The sequence below is a fragment of the Protopterus annectens genome, chromosome 7.part0 (assembly GCF_019279795.1).
Source record: "Protopterus annectens isolate FY-2018-M chromosome 7.part0, PAN1.0, whole genome shotgun sequence".
Classification (NCBI taxonomy): domain Eukaryota; kingdom Metazoa; phylum Chordata; order Ceratodontiformes; family Protopteridae; genus Protopterus; species Protopterus annectens.
The window spans coordinates 1,349,214,577-1,349,239,675 of NC_056739.1; positions in this window are offsets into that span (position 1 = coordinate 1,349,214,577).

Genomic DNA, 25,099 nt, shown 5'->3' on the forward strand with positions numbered 1-25,099 from the left:
TTGGCTATATGTTCAAGTAATGGATTCAAAGACATTCATCACAAGTGTAAAGCCTGAGAGGTGAATTTCTTGGAATCACTTTCAAGAATACATAACAAAATGGAAGTTATGATCATAGATCCGGTCACATTTTTTAATATATGTGATTATATTCATGTTTTTATTAACTGTATAAATTTTATAAACAGATAAGCTGTCCATCTTTACACTTTTGATTTTAACTTAATAATTAACGGAATTGAAGATATGGAAGATGTCACTTCCTGTATTTTTCTTGTTATATACCGAGTGTATTCTTTCATTCTATACTTCCTCTGAAGAAGCTACAGAATCCTGTGGCGAAAACGCTTGTTTTTTTATGAATAAATTGCGTTCAGGACTAAGTTGTGGAGTTATTTTGCTGACAAGGACCTCGTTGGTGATTTTAACGTGTTTCTTCTTTTTTTGCGTCAGTTTGTGGTTTTCTTACACGAGGCGTCCTGTTTGTTCGGCATTCCTTGCTCCACCAAACTCATGGCAGGTGGTAATGACAACACCAACTTTGACTTTGCCGGCTTACTTGCCGGTCTAACGGAAAAACTCGACCAGCTTAATACGAGGATTGATGATATACAAGCCGCTATACGGATGCCGAGAGCGGCAGCCGCTAATGGTGAAAACTTTACATCTTTGAGTCAAGCCAGTCTAGAAGACTGGATTCTGGCAGGACAACCGGAATGCCAACAACCTTCCAACTGTTCTACCTTGGGGCTAATTAACAGTACGGACGGTACCGCTCCAACACCCGGTGACGGACTTTCAACTGGTGAAACGGCAGGACGTACAGCTAGTTATGCCGGTGCTGTTACTAATGAATGCCCTAACTCACGGACTAACAGAACTGAAACAGTGAGTTTCAACAACAGATTTGATGTTACAAATTCCGGCTTGCCAGATTTAGGGGGTTGGCTACTGGACACTGCCAACTTGACTTTTGGACAGCCAAATATGCTAACTAATAACGAAGTACTAAACAGTAGAAATGTATGTGTAGCAGACAAACTGAAATTATTTGATTCTAAACTGCTTAAGTTGAAAAAATTACAGTTAGAATCTGCCTACTTTAAACAATGTGTTAGCGAGAATTTAATACCAAAAGGGCTACGTAATAGCTTTGTACCGTCTGGTTTAATAACTGACCAGGCCTTTTGCACTGACTTAGAAGCACTTTTCCAACAGCAGGGGATTCAGTTGTTGGAACTTATTATTAAGTATTATGCACAACATATAGACTTACTTATGGATGAAATTAACAGCTTAGATAAAGACATAAAAACAGACTTGGACTTCAGCAGATACAAATTTGACTATGGTAGGATTCTATCTAGTATTGACACTTTGCTTTTTAAGTTGAAGTCCAATAAAAGTAAAAAACTTGTTAGAGATAGGGAAGCCTACTCTAACAACTGTGCTTATCCCAAACTGAATGGACTTAAATCTACTCGATTAAACCCCGTAAGTGACAGTCAGACTTCAGATATAGTTGATGACAGGGGAGGCTTGGACGACATAATAGAGGAGAGTAATGAGGCCCATAGTAGTACAGGACCAAGACGGAGTAACAGAATAAAAGGTTTTTCTAGAAACTATAGTGGGTCTGGTAACAATCAGAACAATTCAGGTGGTACTAATAATGTAGTTAATCACAGTAATGGCAACAACAATAACAATTTTTTAGGCCAACGCAAGAACAGGCCTTATACGAACAGGAGAAAGAACCAATAACGGTGCTAGACACTGACGATTCACCATCTCCACATTCTGCACACAATTCCCCTGTCATACTTACCAACAGGAATGGAGATTTTAAGATTTACAATTTCTCTGATATTATTCTTGATGAACAACTAATAGAATTGCTAGCTTTTGGCAACACTTTTGTCCCGAGTAGCCCTGGGAGTATATCTAGGGAAATTATCGAACTGAAATGTTTTGTAAGGAAAATGAACTTAAAGTTGTTGTTTAACCAACCAAATGACGTGGATAACCAAAATACTGGAGGGTGTTGTAATGCACCGTCGAACTTAAGATTAGCCAGTGTCTTTAACCCACCACTACATGTAGATTTACAACTATTTGAGAATATTTGTGAAGTAGACTTCAGGCACCTTGCTATGAATAATACTTATAGAGTAAACCAAGGTAACTCGAACATCTCCAAGGAACAACTTATGTTATTGGATGAACTTTGTCGGTTACCAGTACGTTTAATAAAGCCTGACAAGGGTGGTGGCCTGGTTCTACTAGATAACATCACATATAATGAAAAAATGACTAGGGTGTTAAACACTGATGCATACATTAAGGCTTCAAGGAATGAAGTGAATGGACAAACTCATAGGATTAGGGGTTATTTTAGGGATTTATTACTGACTGGGAGAATTAATATAGACTTATATAACTATATTGATATAAACTGCCCAAAAATACCTGTCATGTTTGGAATCCCTAAGATTCATAAGAGCATTAATGACCCCCCTATGAGGGCCTTGATAGATGGGAGGTCGTCTATCACATACTCTTGTTCAAAACTTATTACCAACATTTTGGACAAGTACATCAAAGCCATCCCCAGTATATGTAAAGACTCGTGGTCCTTCCTTCGTAACATTAATGATGTCCCATATAATGGGGAAAATAACTTTTTAACTATTGATGTGGTAGACCTATACACTTGTATACCACATCAAGAAGCAGTAGAGTGGACCGGTTCTATGCTTCGTAGTTCAGGGGCCTCAAAGTCAGAAGTGGACTTGGTAACAGAACTACTTGATATTGTTTTAACCTCCAACTATTTCACCTTTAATGGTGATTTTTTCCTCCAAAAACGCGGTGTGGCGATGGGTTCCCCTTGTGGTGCAGGAGTAGCCAATTACGTTATGGGGTACTGGGAAGCCAACATTCTAAGAAAGATCCCTGGAATAATGGAACCTACTGTGTTCTATACCAGGTTCTTGGATGATATTTTCATATTGTTCAGGGGCTCGGAATTGGAAGCTGTAGGTCTAGTTGAAGTTATGAATTCAACAACAGAATTCCTGAAATTTACATCTAAATTCTCAACATGTGAGATCGACTATCTTGATGTCAAGCTAGTAAAGGACTTGGCAAGTGGAAGATTAACCTCAACTGTATTTAGAAAGTCGACATACTGCAATTCATTCTTGCACTTCTCTAGTTTCCATCCGTTCCAACAGAAACGGTCCATTGTAAAAGGACAACTTGTGAGGGCAGGAAGAATGTGCAGCACTTTGAGCGATTTCACAAAAGAATGTGAACTATTGAGAGAAATGTTTGGCAACCGAGGGTACCCTGATCAAATGTTGGTAGACTTGGTTGAAGAAGTGACCACCAAGAGATTAAACGGTTTTTATAAACCTTTATTATTCCAACAGGATCTCATGGATAGTGCTTCCATCATTAATGCATCATTTACTGAGACTAATGTGGCCAATGGGGAGATGGGCACATCCATAATCTTAAGTGAAGAACGTGACTACTCCTTGAGTTTTATAACTACCTTCAGTAGTAATTCTAGAGGGATTTTGGCCATAATACGTAAAAACTGGCATTTTATTTCCTCAAACTCGCTTCTGGCTGACAAACTGGGAAACAATCCAAGGTTTATCTTTAAGAGATTACACAATTTGAAGGAACTGGTACAGAGAGATACACCAGTAAACACATTTCAGAAAAGAAAAGGTATGTTTAAATGTGGTTTTTGTAAATTGTGTAACAAGGTTAGAATAGGAGAAACTTTCATGTTCAGGGATAGGAAGTTCAATATTCGGTTCACATTAAATTGTGAAAGTAAATCTATTATTTACATAGCCATGTGTGTTTGTTGCCAAGCGTTCTACATCGGAAAAACGGACCGCAGGCTCCGAGACCGAATGTATGAACACATGTATGCTATCAAGAACGATAAAAACGATAATGCATTGGCAAAACACATAGGTTTAAACCCAGGCCATAGTTTCCAGTTTATGGCCATTGACCAAGTGCCCATAAAGATGAGGGGTGGCCCTTTTTCGCTAATCTTGGAGAATAGAGAATTAGAATGGCAGTTACGCCTGGATGCGTTTAGGCATCCTGGCTTGAACAGTAACTGTAACATAGCCCCAGTATTGAAACTGAGGAGTTATCTTAGATAAACAGCAGAATGGGGGAACTTACTGGTTCCAGTTAGTAATTCAGGGAGTGTACAAAGTAACAAAAACAATGTTAAAATGTTTTCTTTTATTAAGAATAAGTGTGTGTTGGAACATATAATGCCTCATACACGAAATTTTTGTGCACTATTAAAAGAATGGGGTCTACTTTCTGAAGTTAAAATAAACTCATGTATTTCTTGTGGGCTGTGATAACACTTTCCTACTTACCAAGTTCAGTGTTGACAATAGATTAAGTAGCAACTTGTATATTTCATGATAGATATCCGAGTATATTGGTAGCTGGTCTTGTCTTTCTTTCTTTTTAAAGAATTGAAAATGTACTTAAGGTGCACACATTTTTAATATATGTGATTATATTCATGTTTTTATTAACTGTATAAATTTTATAAACAGATAAGCTGTCCATCTTTACACTTTTGATTTTAACTTAATAATTAATGGAATTGAAGATATGGAAGATGTCACTTCCTGTATTTTTCTTGTTATATACCGAGTGTATTCTTTCATTCTATACTTCCTCTGAAGAAGCTACAGAATCCTGTGGCGAAAACGCTTGGTTTTTTATGAATAAATTGCGTTCAGGACTAAGTTGTGGAGTTATTTTGCTGACAAGGACCTCGTTGGTGATTTTAACGTGTTTCTTCTTTTTTTGCGTCAGTTTACATTTTTTTGTAAAACATGAGGAGGTATATCAGTTTCAAGAACACATAACAAAACTGAAGTTATGATCAGAGATCCGGTCACAAGTTTTTGCAAAACATGAGAATGTGTAGCTGCCCCAGTGCATTACCAGTTAAAAAAAAGTGTAGCAGTATAAAATATCTAACAGCCTCAGAATGCGTAACACACCTAACAATGCCATAGAAATGGTAGCCAGAATAAACATGAATTTCTAATTATCCAACAGCTTTAAACATTCTTAAGACATTTTACTCCAACACCTTTTTTTTTATTTTGCTGATTTTGAGGTGTTGCAAAGAGTATAACAGCTTTCAAAGTTGTGATTCTGTTTCAAGGGCAGTTCTGTGGTGACTGCCATCTGTGTCACAGTGTGAGGCTCACTAATAAAAAGGTTCAGATTTAAAAACCTCACTATAGCAAGGTTTTTACAGAGAAGCTCTTACATATGAACCTTCAGTTACAGGCAGAGCAGATCTGTGTACAAGGAAACTTTCAGTACTACAATTAGCTGCTGAAACCAATACATTAATGCTGTTAAATGTGTCTTTCTGTCAAAACAGTGATAAAGCTGGGGAGCTTACTGCAAGGACATCATGTGCTTTTGAAGCTCTTAACACATTCTGTATTCATGTCACAAAATGTCTTGAGCTGCACCTTTGAGTCAGCTGCAAGCCAAACCAGAATTAAAAATGTTCAGAGAATATAAACTTATAAGTCAGCAGAAACCACCTAACTTGATCTAATGCATTGGAGTGAACTGTAAATGAAGACTGAAATGGTTCCATAGTTGGGTATGATCTCATATTGCTGGCTGTTCCATTTGAAATAATTTCACATTTGCCTGGTAATATGTAATATATACTGAAAATGCATGCAAAGGAGGAATAGCAATGGAATGTAAATTAATCATCAATGAACTGTTCATTCCACTTTAAAAGGCAGTTTATCAAAGGTGCTGCATTACCAATGCAGTCACATTTGAAATGGAGAATGTGCAATATACAGTTTGCAAGACATTTTTGATGTGCCTGGTAATAAGCTGAAAATTCATCATAAACTGAATAAATAAATTCTGTGCTGTAGCAGATCAGTCAAATTTCAAATGAAATAGTCACTGTACAACCACAATAATAATAATAATGTAAACAAGTAGCATTTTTATATGTGAAGAAAGTCTTCTCAGACAAGATTCACATCCCAATATTAACTAATACAAAAATAGAAAACTGTATCACTGGCATACATGATAATACATTTTGCCAGAAAATAAATACTAGCTAATTTCAGTGATCATTTTATTTATTTAGTGATTATTGTATTTATTTATTTATTTATTTATTTATTTATTTATTTATTTATTTCATTTGTAAATTACTTAAAACCTCTAGGTAGCTGTTCCTCTTTTCAAGTGTGGCCTGCGAGTACTATCTGGTTAAGTGATTTGCACAAAGTCATACAGTCTATAGGGGGGAAACACTGAGAATCAGACCCAAGAATGCAAAATAAATCTTAACAAACAGCTTATAGCTTTAACACTTGGAGCACTCCTGCTTGAAAAGCAATGGTATTCTTTATTAGACTATATCATGAACAAATAGAAGGAAGAAAGGAAAAATACTGTTCTGAGAGGTTTCTTGATAGAAGTATCTGGAACAAGCTAGCCATCTATGTCAAGCAAAGTTCTTCATTAGCACACTTCAAGAAAAATCGTGATGAGTGGATGGAAAATAGGAAATAGACCCAGGGGATCACTTCTGTGTCTCTGCTTGACAGTGGCACAGGAAAATAACTTTCTTGGGTGGCGTAAGCCATGGAACCTTGTTGGCTAGGCTTACATAGACCCTTGGGCCGATAGCCTAGTACCTACCTATGAACCTATGAGTGTTATAGACTTTGTAATATGTGGAAAGACGGTGGGGTGGGATAGGTGCAGTCAATCATACCTCTCAACCATACTGAAATCATACCTCTCAACCATACTGAATGCCTTGGTATTTTCTGGTTTTGAGGGCAAAATACTGGGGTGCCACAAATTCCCGAGTGGCCATCTCGATTCCCATTTTTTTTTTTTCAAATTTTTTTTTTGTTGAAGTTGTTGCTGATGTCATCATGTGCAGGGGCATGCTTGATGATGTCAGCTTCATGAGGCAGACTGGCAGCCTGTCGGAATTCTGCTCGGACTGTGTGTCTGTGTTTGTTTGCTTTTTTATGTTTGTACATCATTGAACATTCACATTATGGATTTAAACTGAATACCAGGGATGGGCGGGCAGCATAGCAGCACTGAAATAGCCAGATCTACTCGTATTATCCATTAATATGTTGTGAATGACACATATTGTAACACTACATATTTTGTGATTGTGTTAAAATTATGAAGATAATTTTCATATCTGCTAAGGCTACTTACACATACAGCTTTGGTCGTATTCCCTGTACATTAGCTACTCTACCTACATGGTTTGTAAAACCTACATTATTACTGTTTTATTGTCTGTAATATGGGCATCATACAGCCATAATATGATGTTGCAAATACCTGTTATATCCACTGCTTTTCTTTATTTAATGTGAAGCTGTGTCATATGTAAGTGGAGCATTTGTCAAGTGTACCACTGCTTAATGCTGTCAGTTACCCGTCAGTGATATCAGAAGGCACATTAATAAAAATTAGTTAGCATACTGGGATGACATTTAGCAGTTCAGTGAGGTCTTATAACAAAATGCCTTTGAGAAGTATTTATAGACTGCTACAGTTTACCTATTCAACTGACATTTTCTTTTTAGTTTATGGAACAAATTTTAAAACCAAGTTGTTTACTAGCAGAATGAAATAAGCACTTATAACATTAGGCAGGAATTAATTTGGTGTTTACAGCCCTGAGGACAATAGATTATAATCGTATTTTACTAGAACAAGATTTACAGAATTATTGAAATAAATTATCCAACATCATATTACAAACCTCTGACTTCAGTATGAACAAGCACCATCAATTTATGGAATGAAACTGTATTTTCCCTCTTCCTTCTCATTAAGTAAAATAACCATAATAATGTATGAGAAGTCATGTGTCAACAGAGCACAAAAGGAACATAGTTGTGCAAGTATCTTACAGAATGTATTCTGATTACACTAAAAGGAAGAATGCTTTATTTTAAAAAAATGACTAGACTGCAAGCCAACAGGGAGCATCTAGAGAGATACAGGCTCGGCGGTGTCTGTGCATCATTTTCTCACTGGTTATTTCTTGTATTTTGATACAGCTCTGATGCTGTAGAATGATGTTAGTTTCTCTAACTGCATAAGTACTCTGGTGTGCTTTTGTGAGTGTGTGTGTGTGTGTGTGTGTGTGTGTGTGTGTGTGTGTGTGTGTGTGTGTGTGTGTGTGTGTGTGTGTGTGTGTGTGTGTGTGTCTGTGTTTTAACTCTGATTTGTTATATCTGTATATCATTTCTTTAGTTATGCATTTGTGCAATTTCATTGTATAATAGCTCCAAAATTAAGTTGTCCTAAAAAGAGGATCCAAACAGGTGCACTCTCATTGTACTTGTTTTCAATGCATTTCTGAATGACTTAAGGGTATTTTGCTTTATTTTTCTAATTTACTTATGACAGCATTAGCTGTCTAGCATCTATATCATAATATTGACAGCTTAGGTTGCCGAATTCAAATTCATCAACACCTAAGCGTCAAACCCTAAAAACAGCGAACAGCCAAATCATCGAATTCTTTCCTAGGGAAAGAATTCACTTGGCCATCCGCAAACAAAATAAACACACCCAAACATAGTGGGGGACTGCACACCCCACACACCCCTAACTAAATATACCAACTCCGAGACTGCTCTACACTGGGGAAAGGGCAAATCCCTGAGAATGGCTATGCGAACTCTTTCCCGAGGAAAGAATTCGATGATGTGGCCATTCTCTATTTTAAGCGTTCGACACTTAGGTGTCGATGAATACACATCCAACAACCTAAGCTATCGACAAATCAATAGGGAGCCAGCTGTCTATGGGTACTAATGTGACATGTCTGTGTTTATTAACTAGTGTAGAACCTTGGTATTTGCTGACCATTTTCAGGCTCATCCCGCAAGCAGGTATTTAAAACAAATGCACTATTCTAATAGTATGTAACAGGTAAAATATCAGTAAATAGGGAGGGGGGGTATTTGTAATATAATATTAATACTTAGTATGGTATGTTTTGCATGAGTGATGTATTCAACACAAAGAAAGTGTACATAGCTAAGTGGTGGATATTATAAGATTAAGAAATTATAAGGTATGTCAGAAACATTTTCATTATTGAAAATTTATATGCTAGAAAGCTGATAATTTAAAACAAATTGTAATGCTGGGCTTAGGACTGGAGTTTACTTATTTCCAATAGTTAACCAGAGTAAAAAAAAAAAAAAAACTGTTCCTCTTTCTACTTCATTTTGCTGTTTGCCATATTTATTACTGCTTGTTGGTAGCCTCACTAAATTGATAACAGTATTCTACTGAATCGCTGCTTTATTAGTGCTGTCTGTTACTGTTGTGATTTGTGAGCTACTGTTTCAAAGCAATCTACTTCTTCTTCTTCTTCTTCTTCTTTCGGCTTTTTCCGGTTAGGGGTCACCACAGCGGATCACCAGTCTGCTCATGATTGGCAGTGGAGTTTTACAGTGTCGAGTTGCCAGCCCGGCACCCAACCTTCCATGGAAGGCATACACATGCACGTACTCATGCCAGATACAGATTTGCAGTATCCAGGACTGTTTTGTAAGTTTCTGAGTTCCCCAGACCCTTCTGTGTTAGAGGGAAGCCTTCCAGCTATTCAGTGGGAGTGGTAAGCACTGGTTAGCCTAACTACCACAAAAGGAGAGGTTTCTGGCTCTGACATTGTAGTTTTATTGGTGGTTTGGGCAGTTTTTTTCTATACCTTTCAACATACTCTTCTCTCTTGCACTTTAGTTAGCTTACTCACCAGCACTTCATCAGGCTTTTTGTAGCAATTATTGTAGCACACAAGTGCTATCAGCACTAGACGTCCTATAAGGAAACAGCTCCAGTACTTAGTAATGATGACCATCCCTCCTGACGTGTCTAAAGGTCAGTTTCCTGTGTTTTCTCCTATTAACCTGGTGAACTTGGGCATTCTGAGGCAGTGTAGCAACTGCCTCATGTACACAGACAACCCTCTCCTCTTACCTCCCAACACTCAGACTTGTGAGAGATGCACCTGTATCTCCAAATTGGAAGCCATGCACTCTCCAACCAAGACCGGAATAGCTGGTCAAGAGGAGAAAGTCAACACCTGCATCACACCACATGGAACACATAGCCCTCCAGAACACCCACCATCACAGCCCTCACATAAAAACACAAACCACACACCTACCTCCACAGAGGCTCTCAACAGAAATCTACCCAAACAGCAGAGAATTCCAAGGCAGAAATGCACTCGACCACCACAACACAGCACAAAGCGCAAGACACATAGCTCATCTACACTGAGTGCCCCTCAACCTAAGCCCTTATGGCAAAACAGATTGCCCAATACAATAATCATAGGTGACTCAGTAGTGAGGCACACTGATGTCCCACTGACTAGGTTGAATAAGGAAAAGGTAACAGTCAGGTGTCTATCAGGTGCCAGAATCCAACACGTAACACATGCACTCAGGTCACTCCACAACAAGTACAAGTATGACCTTGTCATTGTCCATGTGGGTGTGAATGACCTGAGATGCACCTCCCTGGACTACATGAAAAGAGACATGGTGGAGCTCTCAGATTATGTGGCCCAGGCAGGTATGACCCTAGCCCTGAGAGCATCCTACCATCACCCAGAATGATACCACAGTACAAACAAAAAATGATTGACTTCAATAATTGGCTAAGTTTCATTCTAAGTGGGATCCAGTATCTGTCTGCTTGGGTTGACATGATTGACAGACCTTGATGCTTTGCCAGAGATGGCCTGCATCTGTCACTCCTGGGTTTCCGGGTACAGGCTAAGGCTAAGGCTCTTGCCACCCCTATAGTGCCTTTTCTAGGTGGTGTTCCAAAGACCAAATTACCACCGTAACAGCTATAAATAAATGCAATCTGAGGGTCATGCTACTCAATGCTAGAAGTCTAAATCTCAAGATGCACTCACTCAAAATGGGGAACATCAACATTTATGCTGTAATGGAGACCTGGTTTAAAGCAGCAGAAAGCACCCCTGTGCAACCAGGCTATAACTCATTCCAATATAGTAAAAATAAACAACAACACAACTCGGAAAGGTACAATAAAAGCAAGTAAATGAAAATAAAATAAAAGTACCAAGCCTGCAAGGCTTAAAATAAAGCCAATATTTAATACACAAGAGAACAAGGTAAAACAAAGTAAGCGCTTTCATGGTTCTCACACTGCTTCATCAGACTATCTATCTATAACTCATTCCACACCTTTTGGCCCCAGAACATGGACTCCAAGGCAGTGGTGTCTCCATATTCACAAAGGATATGCACACCTCCAGACTAGTAGCCCAGTATAATGCATCTGAGATGCTCCAGGTACAACTAACATTGGGTAAGACGGCGAGTCAGGTCATAGCCTGCTACAGGTCCCCAAACATGTCCCAAGACTCTCACTCCACATTCCTAAGCTCCCTGGAAAATATTAAGCTCCAACCCAACACTCTCATACTGGTAACACAAAGATATCCCCAACAAATGAAGGATCCAGCCACTGGTACGCTTAACGCTAGAATTTATTCAAAGCTCAAAAGACAGCGTTTTCGCTTCCTGTATCAGGGAGCTTCCTCAGAGAAATATAAAATAGCGCGAGACAGCGCTTTAAATAACAAAATCACAAAATAAATCAAGGTACGTGCAACGTACTACACTTGTTAACCCTATTAACAAATGGCATAGTTTACATAAGTATGCGCAACCATTGCCAAAACGTTAAAAAAATAATACAATAAGATAAAATGGATAGAATATTTGCATACGTAAGCATTTAAAGGGCACTAATGTGATGTGTGCAATACCCATATAACACTAACACTGTAGTTAAAAACTATGGAACAACACTGTGCCAGGGAAGAACAACTAGATAATTAAATAATGGCATTGAGCCATTCTTAACAAGTGAATAAAAATCACATATCGAATGTATAAAAGAAATCATAAAAAGAATAATAAAAGGAATCTTAAAAGAAACCTAGTTCAAGGATTTAAACAAAAACTCTATGAGCACCTGAAATGTGCTCGGCTAATATTATCTAAAAATTATATATAAAATGCAATTAGTGAAGCCAAATCAAATAGCAACACTAATAATCCAACGAATAATATACAATAATATACAAAAGGACACAGAAAGGTTACCTCTTATGTGATTTAAGTTTCAAGTATGGTGTGATGTTACAACTTTCATTTAAACCTGGGGTACTGAAAGCATTCATTTTTAGTTGCCACAAAAGTTCACGCACCTCCAGGTTCAAAGACAACGGACCACCTCTATAAGATTCAGGTAGGTGGTCAACACCCATGAAACGGAACGAATGGCCAGGATGTAAACCAATATGTTTGGCCAAAGCGTTCTCAATATTTCCAATTCTAATAGCGTAAATATGTTGGTATATTCTGTCCTTGAACCTTCTATCGGTCTTGCCGATATAGAAGGCAGGACAACATACACAGTACGCTATATAAATAATAGATTTAGTGTTACAATCAATCCTTTGCAAAATGGCATATTTTTTGTTATTGTTGTTTACAGAGCAAAAACCTCCTGTTTTAATGTACATACAATATTTACAAAAGCCACATGCAAAGGACCCTTTAGTTCTAGATGTAACAGTATCAACCGTATACGAGTGTAACAAGTCCTTGATGTTTTGCCCACGCCTATAAACAATATGTGGTTTGTCCCCCAATTTTTCAAATAAGGAACTGTTATTGGTAATAAGAACCCAATTCTTATAAAGAATATCACATATCTGTGCAGAATCAACATTAAATGTTGTGATGAAACTGCAAGGAACCACATTGGAAGCCTCAGCTACTGTACTAAACAGGCTGCTATCTACAATTTCTATAGATGGCATATCCTCCAACGAAGGTTGAATAGGAGACAGTAAAGGTTTAAAAAATCCATTAGATCTTTTATGGCTAACTTCACTTATCAAATCATCAATTAAAGCATTGGGGTATCCTCTATTTGAGAAACAATCTTTTAAAAATACACATTCACTAAGAAAATCTTCCAGCTCACTACACATACGGACAGCTCTTACAAGCTGTCCCTTAACAATAGCTCTTTTTTGTCGCAATGGGTGGGAGCTAGAAAAGTGAAGAAATGAATTGATGTAAGTGTCCTTCCTGTAAATGACAGAGTTAAGCAAGTTGTTGTGATTGTTTTTTGACAATTTAACGTCCAAGTAGTTAATGACTTCCGTATTGAAGTTATAAGTGAACTTCAAGAAGGGGGTTGTACTGTTTAAAAACTCGACAAAATTGTCTGCATCACTGGAGTTTCCTTTAAATAGTAGGAAAATATCATCCAGGAAGCGGGTGTAATAAGAAATCTTACTACTCCACTCAGCGTTGTTAAGTACACAGTCAGGTGTCTATCAGGTGCCAGAATCCAACACGTAACACATGCACTCAGGTCACTCCACAACAAGTACAAGTATGACCTTGTCATTGTCCATGTGGGTGTGAATGACCTGAGATGCACCTCCCTGGACTACATGAAAAGAGACATGGTGGAGCTCTCAGATTATGTGGCCCAGGCAGGTATGACCCTAGCCCTGAGAGCATCCTACCATCACCCAGAATGATACCACAGTACAAACAAAAAATGATTGACTTCAATAATTGGCTAAGTTTCATTCTAAGTGGGATCCAGTATCTGTCTGCTTGGGTTGACATGATTGACAGACCTTGATGCTTTGCCAGAGATGGCCTGCATCTGTCACTCCTGGGTTTCCGGGTACAGGCTAAGGCTCTTGCCACCCCTATAGTGCCTTTTCTAGGTGGTGTTCCAAAGACCAAATTACCACCGTAACAGCTATAAATAAATGCAATCTGAGGGTCATGCTACTCAATGCTAGAAGTCTAAATCTCAAGATGCACTCACTCAAAATGGGGAACATCAACATTTATGCTGTAATGGAGACCTGGTTTAAAGCAGCAGAAAGCACCCCTGTGCAACCAGGCTATAACTCATTCCAATATAGTAAAAATAAACAACAACACAACTCGGAAAGGTACAATAAAAGCAAGTAAATGAAAATAAAATAAAAGTACCAAGCCTGCAAGGCTTAAAATAAAGCCAATATTTAATACACAAGAGAACAAGGTAAAACAAAGTAAGCGCTTTCATGGTTCTCACACTGCTTCATCAGACTATCTATCTATAACTCATTCCACACCTTTTGGCCCCAGAACATGGACTCCAAGGCAGTGGTGTCTCCATATTCACAAAGGATATGCACACCTCCAGACTAGTAGCCCAGTATAATGCATCTGAGATGCTCCAGGTACAACTAACATTGGGTAAGACGGCGAGTCAGGTCATAGCCTGCTACAGGTCCCCAAACATGTCCCAAGACTCTCACTCCACATTCCTAAGCTCCCTGGAAAATATTAAGCTCCAACCCAACACTCTCATACTAGGCGACTTCAACTACCCCTCCATCAGCTGGGAAAACTACTCATTCACCAGTGCACTGGCCCAATGCTTCCTGGAATTCATCAATTCCAAAGCCTTGGACCAGCTCATTCATACCCCCACTAGAGGAAGCAACATACTTGACCTACTTATTACTAACATGGGCAACCGTTGCTCTACATCAGTAGTCAATTCCTCCCTAGTTAGATCCGACCACAAACTAATCACCATGGAAATCCACATCTCACCCACACCCCTTGCAAAGGTATCCACCATGAAAAACTTCTCCAAAGCTGACTTTGGCCTCCCAAAAACAGAGGTGGCTAAATTCACGGCACCCATGCCAATGGAAAATAGATGCATGACTGCCAAATCATGCAACAATGCAGTGTACAAACATGTACATAAATGTATGGAACTAGCCATACCCAACAGAACCAAGATGCTCTCCTCCAAAAAAGGAAGCCAGTCTGGTGGTCCTCTGCCATTAAAAAACACTACTACAGAAGGAAGAAACTGTTGCAGAAAAAGGTGAAGTCCCAAGACTGGAAATATTCCCTTAATAGCCTCAACAAAAAGTTGAGATCCCACATCAAAACCTCCAAAGTCATGAAGGCAGAACTGCAACAGACACTAAAAACAACCACAAATCCTTCTATAGTTATATCAGGAATCTCCGTGGCAATACCCAAATTTGCTCTGAGTTACTGCACAATGGTACCGCCTATTCTGAACAGATATTGCAAACATACTGGCTGACATATTCAGTGCCAACTTTACCCCTCTCTCCCCCTAAAAGACCAATCTCAATACCAGAAGAATGCCAAGCACTCAACATTACTGCAGCACAGGTTAAAGCTGCATTGTCTAAGGCCAAGAATACAGCTTCAATGGGACCCAACAATATCCCTGACTGTGTTCTACATCAATTACAAAGTGAACTGACACCACATCTGTGTGCTCTGTTCACTCACAGCCTCACCTCAGGCTTTGTCTCTGCTGAATGGCACACTGCTACAGTCATCCCTCTCCATAAAGGAGGAGAGACTACAATCCCTGGAAATTATCGCCCCATTAGCCTGATGAGTCTGATATGTAAGGCTATGGAATGCATCATCATGGACTTAATTAACAAGGATATAGGGGAATCTCCAAACTCTAGATCCCATGCAATTTTGTTTTGTGAAGGGTAGATCATGCCTGCTCAACCTGGTTGACTTTTTTGAGTCAGTCACCAGAGCAGTGGATGAAGGTAAGACAGTTTATACACCCTACCTTGATCTGGCTAAGGCCTTTAATATCATTCCTCACTCAGGAATTATTGATAAACTCACCAAACTAGGCATCAACCCCTATATCACTAAGTGGGTTGCAAATCGGCTCAACAGATAGAACCCACAGTGTGAAAGTAGCAGACTCCAAGTCAGACTGCCAACCAGTCACGAGTGGAGTCCCACAGGGATCGGTCCTGGGTCCTCTCCTTGGCATCTACTTCTCAGACATCCAGGCCAACATGGAGGGACTCTGACTGACCAAATCCGGAACTGACTGCAAGGTGGAAGACATTATTAGCGCCCCAAGTGACACAGACATCCTACAGAAAGGCCTCACTGAGACCAATGACTGGTGTCGAAACCATGGCCTTAAACTTAATGCCACCAAATACGTAATCTTCCCCTTTGGGAAAAACTTAGTTCCCACTTATTACCACATCAATGGTAGCCCACTGAACACTTAAGGCGTTATAAGAGATCTGGGGACACAGGTTGACAGCAACCTCTCCTTTGACCACCACATTGCCACTGTGGTCAAAAAGTCCGTCTATGTGGCACATCTCATTACCAGAGTATAATGCCCCATTTGGCATGTACCTCACTAGACATCTGCAACAGTTGGAAAGGCCACAAAAGTACCTCATGAAGAAGATCCTAGGCCTTAAACACATGTCCTACATGGACAGACTCAAAAAACTCCAGCTATTCTCTGTCTCATATCATTTACTAAGAGGCGATCTCTGTTTGACTTACAAAGCCGTCTGACCAAGCTATGATAGAAATGCTACATATAAAGAAATCCCAATCCCTCCACACTACACACTCCAGAGACCTCAACCTCATTACCACAATCAACCGAACATGCTGGAGGGACAGGTTCATAACCCAGAGACTACCCATGCTCTGGAATAGACTTCCCATACATGTCAGGCAGAGCACCTCACTAGCCCTCTTCAAGCGAAATCTTGGTGAGTGGATGGATAATAGAAAGCTCACCCCAGGGATCACTCCAGTGGCTCTACTTGATAGAGGCACTGGGAACTAATGACTGGTGGCACAATGCCAGGGCACTTCTATGAGCAAGGCTTGTAAAGGCCCCAGGACCATTAGCCTAGTACACACCTATGAACCTATGAGTATTCCGATGGGGCTTTGGTAGTGGGGAATTCCAAATTATAAAGAAAAACAAATAGACACATACGCACACACACACACACACACACACACACACACACACACACACACACACCCTGTGCATTATACATGATAAATAAGGATAATGCTGATGAATAGATGATGCCATTAATATTTTGCCTGTTCTTCAATTTGCATTTTAAAATTGGTATCCCACAATTCTATTGGAGTACGTGGGGTTACATAATTATTTATGCAAATGCTATGTTAATCCAAGTACAGGTTTTTGGCCAGTTGTACCTACTTTTCATGGGCCTTTGTCCAAATTTTTGATTATTCCAGGTTGAGGTGTATGGCTGTCATAAATGAGTACAATGAAGGATCTTAGGAAAGTGAAGTAAGGGAAAACAAAGCTAGGAGTTACTTGTCTTTATTCCAAAGTGCAGTTTGACCAGCTCCTGATGAATGGTTAGGCATTGTAACATTTGGTTGTATTTTGAGGAATAAGGACTTTTTTCATTATATCTACAGGTAGAATGATACTGCAGTCAGGAATTGCAGAATGAGCTGAGGTGGTCTTAAATGGTGAAAACTTTGGTCCACAAAACCTTAGACAAGAATGTAGCAGTACATAAAAAACAGAATAGTAACTGTTTTCCCTGTAAAAATACATTTCTACTACCAAATATTAAGAAGATGTTGAGCTCAAGTTATGTACAAACTGCCTGAAAAGCAGTATAGATAATAAATCATCTTTAAATGTCAGATTTCGGCTTTAAAAACAACTGTCTATGGCAACATTTTCATTCAAAGCTAAAAGGTCAAATTCATGTTATGTCAGCAGTGTTTAATTTAGAAACTAAATATCTGCACATATTAAAGTCATGCATTATTCCGAAGTGATTGAGAAAGGTATGGGAAAGCACATCAAGACTTCCCATATACTGAAAAATAAAACAAAATGGAAGCTGCAGGGAATCCAGTGTGAAACTAGAAAGGGTTTATAAATAAATGACTAAAAATAATGAAAAAAAAATGGTTTACATATTTGTTGCTCACAGCAAAAATGTAATGGCATAGATACAAAAGTGCCGTGTTAGGGTAAAATGCATATGACACATGCCAATAGAAAAAAGAGATATGAGAAAAAAAGATAAAGTTAGAAAATTCAAGTCACACTGTAATAATATGGAATGGTCTTAGGTTACACAAATTATCCTTTAATATTCTCCAGAATAAATGCACAATGTATTGGTGATACATAGGTACCTGGGCAGTAGCCATTTTGAATAAAGGGATTAGTCAGGTGAGGATGTAGCTAGGTCTTTACCATATATGTTATGGAATACAAATTAATTTCTAGGGAGTAACATTTTATCTAGCGCAAGATCATGAAATGTTACAATTTCAAACAAATATCTGAAAATAAAGGGGTGTAAGTTAACTAACAAAGAAGATAGCTCAGTGCAGAGTGGTATGTGGTTGCTATGCATTCATATATGCAGTTAAAAACATTTATTTCTGTGTTCTATATATAACATAATGAAAAGGGCAGTTACTCTGGGGGAATATATAACAACACAGAAATCTAACGATCAGAACATTCATTTCCGATGACTCCACAGTGAAGAGCAACAGTGGGTAATGGTACATTTCCAGAAATCCAACTATAACCTATCCATCAGCCTTGTATATTCAGGCTGATGGGATACCATGTATGTAACACAACTGCTAGCAGACTATACCACATACTCTGTCAATAGTCTCTCTCCTTTTTTTTTTTTTTATTTTTTTTTGCAAGGCAGATAAAATTTATTTTAATGAATGGCAAGTATTGCCTCTATTCTGAAGCAAGACAATCATTTTGTAAGTATGAGTAGAAGAGACAAAAAGTTCCTGATGAGGCAGACAACTAAGACCATAAAAAATGAAAGTCAACAAAAGATAAAGACCAAAAACAAAAAAAAACTGCATTTAGGTGGCAGTAAGCAGAAAGCTTACAGTTGATTGCTAGTGACAGATGTTTAATAAAGATGGGATGTATTCATTGAAAATACATTGTAATTTGCAGACTTCCTTCATGAGTCTTACTTGCACTTTTGAAGTATTTAAAATAAAAGTAACAATGGTTGCAATGGGACTGTCCTTGCCCATACTTTTCTACCATAAGACGCTGTCCGGTTCGATTCTCAGCTAGAGCGTCTTCTGCGTGGAGACATGCGTGAATAGGCGTACCTTCGTTGAAGGTTGTGCATCAGGCCTGGCAAGCCGGTATGTAAAAAATCAACTGCCAATCATTAGCGGACCGGAGTTCCGCTGTGGCGACCCCTAACCGGGAAAAGCTGAAAGACACAAACAAACTCATAGTTCCAGATAGGCGTATAACCAAATCTAAAATATCAGACCTTGAACTTTACTGTAACATTTGAGGCGTGGTACAACTTCACTGAGTAATTTGACTTAGAGAGGTGATTGCCTGATTACCAGTGTAAAGTAAACTTAATCCTGGAGTGTCATTACCTGAGAATGAAAAATGGGGATTATTTATTTATTTATACATTTACATATTTTTTAATTTATTTATTTAGATACTTATTAATTAAAAGTATTCAGATGACAATGTCCTATATACTTTACATTTAAAATATTAAAAGGTACAAATCTAAAGTTAAACAGTGAAAGAAATCTTGAAAATAAAAGCATTTTAAAAAATAAAATTAAAAATGGCAATTAATAGATATAAAAACAAATGACATAATCTGACACCATTACTGTGACCCAAACAACAATCTATTCTTGGTCATTTCTGTCCAGCTATTTAACCAGGCAATCACAGCATTGGCAGTCTAGGTGAGAATACAGACATTTTTAATCTTTAGGACATTACAGCTATCAAGGCTTAATGATGTTTTTCATTCTTTTGAGGATGCAGGTCTTGCAGTTTAAAGGGAGGTATCTGTGATTATAGAATCACCACATGCTGACAGATGTTCTCTTCATGCTTGACTCCAGTTTCCCTGCCTTGTAGGAATGCAAAAATACCAAGTAATGTTAGGGTGGGTCTCTGTTTCCTGAAGATGAAAATAATTTCAGGTCTTGATAATGGATTCACTCCCAGTCCCAATAACAGATGCTTTATCTGGTACACATTAATTCCTCCAAAAATGAAACAGATCATATTAATTCTATTTTTGTTGACGGGTCAATAATTAGTGATCATGAATTTATAGCTAATAAAATTAATGGATATTTCATTGGTTTTGGCATTGATCCTGTGACAATGGGAGATATTGCCAGCCCAGCTTTCTGGAATTTTGTAAATAATTATATGTCATTTGTGAATATCAACATGATTCATATAAGATGCTTGTGTTACAACTGTATTAGAACTGTATGTCATGTGTATATCAAACTAGATTTGTACAGACGTGTGTTGAAAAGATATTTTATAAAGTGCTTGTGCTTAAAATGCAACCACAGCATGCCCTGCTGGAATAGAACAGAAATGTACATCCACTATTATAACGGCTTAAATGTATATATTTTAACAGTGGAAACTGGAATACAGGAGGTTAACTTCAGAAAAATAGCTGAAATTAAATTACTTTATGGATATGCAATAAAACATGATATCTTTTAATTTCAATGCAGCAAGGAGACACAATGTCTAACACTAGAGAGCTTTCTGTATTGTCTCAAAGGTGAAATAATTACTAGTCTTGAAATGTGAAGGGATGTAATTGTTTTATGAATTCCAGTATCTGCCAAAGATCTGAGGTCTATGTATTTTCACTGGTAGACACAAAATACTGCTAGCTTCCAGCAGTGAGGGTTTCACCTGGGAAAGACTCAGATGAGGGATAGATTTATCACTCAGAGACTCCCTATGCTGTGGAATAAAATCCCTGTCCATGTGAGGCAGAGCACCTCGCTGGCTCTGTTCAAGAGAAATCTTGACCTGTGGATGGGAGATCGTAGGTTTACCCCGGGAATCATCTCTGTGTCACTGCTGGACAGAGGCACAACAAACTAATGGGTACAGTATTTTTTCATATAAGGGGTGGCGTAAGCCACAAAACTTTGGGCTAGGCTTATAAATGCCTTAGGGCAGATAGCCTAGTATAAACCTATGAACCTATGAACCTATGAGAAGAAGTGATGTAATTCTGTAAGCTATCCCAGCAGTAATATTTGAGATATTAATCTGAGAGGTCTCTGAGAGAGACACAGCATTCTGTATTCTGTCTTGGACCTGAGAACAACAACAATAAGAACTATTCACCACATCTGCCTTGTTTAGATATTTTTCTTTATTTATTAGAAACTGCTGCAATGTTGTTTTAAATATTTCCTTTGGTTTTGAACTCTGATGTCACTGTGAATATATCTATTTAGTATTGTCTTGTTCTTTTATTGTTTATTATTGAGAGTACTTGCATATTTATTTGGTGACACTGTGGGCCACTCCTAATAGCTTTGCTCTTGGTCAAACTACCATTTGTATTAATATTAATATTACACAGTAAGACTGGACACCCTTTATTAAGGGCCTTAAAGTAACTGATAATGAGTTGGCTAGTGGCAGTGATAACTAGCTTATAGTCTGGGCAAAAGGGGGCATAGCTAGTAAACCTGTGCCAGCCTTTCCCAGGTTTGTGTGTGTAAATCAAACCTCAAAGTGTGTGTGTGTGTCAGCTACTTGGGCAGGGACACAAAGCACTTGGTTGGACAGACAGGGTGCTGGAGGTCTTGCCTAGGCCACTTAGCTGACATCTCAACTCTATAGCTGTGCCAGTGGGTTGTCTTACTGGGGACCTGAAGAAAGAGGGAGAAACCAGCCCTGGACTGACTGTGAGCTCTATGTGCTCTTAAATTGCACTTGATGTAGAAAGCTGCACCTGGAAATACTGTTTGTGTACCTTGTCATCCTCCCAGTGTACGTCCCCCACTGGTGCCAATGATGAGGACTGAGACTCCTTGGTTACTAGTCTAGTGGTGGAGTGTCACAGATACATGATTGTTATTTTTGATTTGTGGAAGAAATAATTGATTGCAAGACAAAACGTCCTAATATCAGTGAAGAGATATTGTTTAGAACCTTAAAAAAAATTAAATCTGATAAATCAAGTGAGCCAGATTGTATTTCTGGAATTTTGTAGGTTAATACAAAAAATTATTTAGTCAGTATATAAACTATTACCTTTAATTCTATGGTCTATGTGACATCCCCATTCTGGGCCCATAATCAAGGAGCACAAGTCCTCACCACTGACACTGGAGAGGAATGTTCACTTGAAACAAAAATGGATAGACCCAGTATTTCCAAATGAAGCTCTCTACATCAAGTACAATTTCCCTTGCGAGCACACAGGGAACACACTTAGTCCAGGGGATGGTTTTCCCTCTCTCTCCAGATCACCAATAAGTCTCCCACTGGCACAGCTATAGAGTTGAGTCCTTAGTCAAGTGTCCAAGCTAAGTCCTCCACCACTCTCTCTGTGAATCCTGTGCTTCATGTCCCTACTCCAAGCAGCTGACCAACTTACTTTGTGACATTTGATTTTCAAACACACAAACACACGCACGCACACACACGCACACACACACACACACACAGACACACACACACACACACACACACACACACACACACCAGGGAAAGACTGGCACATATTTACTAGCTATGACCCTTCTGCCCATAATATAAGATAGTTATAATGCCACTAGACACTCCAAAGCCAGCTACTCTAAGGGTCTTACAAGAGTACCCAATTATACTGAGTGAAATTCATATTGATACAAATGATAGTGTTTGGCTAATGAATGAGGTTTTTAGGAATGGCCACAGTGTCATCAAACAGAGGTAAGTACACTGAAAGTTTAAAATATTCTCTAAAGGACCAACCACAATGAAAAGTTTAAAAATATTTAACAATAAATAATAACAAAACATGAAAATACTAAATATCTGTTTACAATAAACATCAGAGTTTCAATAACAGGAAATATTAAAATTAAACAGATGAATACATTCATACAGATACAGAAAACAGTATTCATCTAATCTCACTATATTTTCCTGATTGATCTAAAGAATTACTATTCCCTCATTCACCTACTAGAGCAAGGCAAGATAAAGAAGGTGAGGGGGTCCTTCCTTGTCAGGTTCCAAAAACAGAGTGCCCTGACACTTCAGTCTCACCTAGTATTAAATCATCATTTTTAGTGATGGATTACAGACTGACATCACATACATCTGGTCATTTGACTTCTGGTTCCCTTACCACCCCCTTGGCAAGAAGCTCCCAGGAATTAGCACATATGTGTTAGTAATACACACACATAAAGCTTGCTAAGATCTGTTGCAGCCTTTGGAAGTCATAAAACAATTTCAAACTTCTACCTTTTCAGAGTAGCAATTAAGTCACTGCTACAAACAATACAGAAGGCTTCCTAGTATCTGTTTTTCCAGACATTTTGTCTGTGGCTGCAATCAGAACTGTAAGATACAATCTTTATAGCCTAAATTAAGTAATTTAACTTCTTACTATTTTTCAAAATTAGCTAGAACTGAGGTTAACCTCTTCTCTTCCGGTATCCTCTATTAAAACATATGCATCTAATCAGTTACAATACAGTCAGTCTGATATATATCTATATTTCTTTTCTGCCTAGCAGAGCACACTGGTAATATATTTTTAACACAAGCAACTTTACAAATACATTTTCAACATAAGCATCTGTACAAATCAGTTTGATATACAAATGACATATACTTCTTTACAAAATTCCAGCTAGCTATGCTGGCATATGTTACACATCCACTGCTCTACTTCTCCTGACATAACTGGCAATACCTCATATCATCACAGTCTATAATTGCTACATACCAAGTTCTTGGAAAAAATCATTGGTTACTCCTATTTTTAAATCTAGAGATAAGATGACAGTACAGAATTATTATCCAGTAAACCTAACACCAATATTGTGCAAATGCTTTGAGACATGTTTAAGTGAATTCATACTTAAAGAAGATAAACTTACATTGCCTGATATTTAACATGTTTTTTGAAAGGCTACTCTACACTCACTAATTTTTCATTATTTTATGATTACAATTCCAGGGCTGTGGAGGCAGAAATCAGCAGAGGTGTAATCTATTTAGATTTAACCAAAGCTTTTGGCTTACTATCATTATACACCACTGATTGGCTTTTAAACAATATAAGGTTAATCAATATTTATGTAGATGGATTAATCATTGTCTCAGAGACAGAGCCAAAAGAGTAGTGATTCAAAGGAAAAACTCAGAGCCAAAACTGGTGAGATCAGGTGTCCCACAGGGATCTGTTCTCAGGCCTTTGTTGTTTAATATAATTTTTGCCTCATTTCCTCATGATTATCATTGTTGGTTGCTTAAGTATGCCAACATTTTTTTTTTTGCTAATAATGAAGACAATTTCACTAATATTAATAAGAATTTACTATGCTTGGGTAAGTGGGTTAGTACATTTAGTCTTTTTTTTGCCAGAAAAAGTATAATATCATATATGTTGTTAAACAAAAATTAAGGCTAACTATTACATTGTCTACATCTGATTTATTGGAAGCTAGTGAATATAAAGACTTTGTTATATGGATTGATTTCTCTTTTTATTTTGAAAAATCATGTACGGCCTTGAGAGAGAGAGAGATGAGGTTGGTTCTCAAAAACTTACCAACAAGATAGATTAAATTCTTAGCAAGTTTATTTAAGGTATAAATCAGATCAATTTTGGAATACAATATAGTAATTATCAGTTTAATTGAACAGAATCAGTACAGCATAAATTTACAAAAGGAATACTTGATATTAAGCAGTTATGCTAGAAGAATAGATGTGTTTCAGTAGGTTTTAATATATCTTCCATTATAGATATATCAGGGCTTGACATATTTGCCTTTAAGGTGTTTAATTACTCTTTTCTTCAGTTTTTATTGGGTTTGGAAATATATAATAATCCAAATACATATGAACATCATCATTTAAAATTCTGTTTCAAGTTGTCTAATTAAAAATAGTATTTGTTATTTAACACACAGGATGGCAGAATTATGGAATAAATTACCTGAATATATCATAGGTGTGA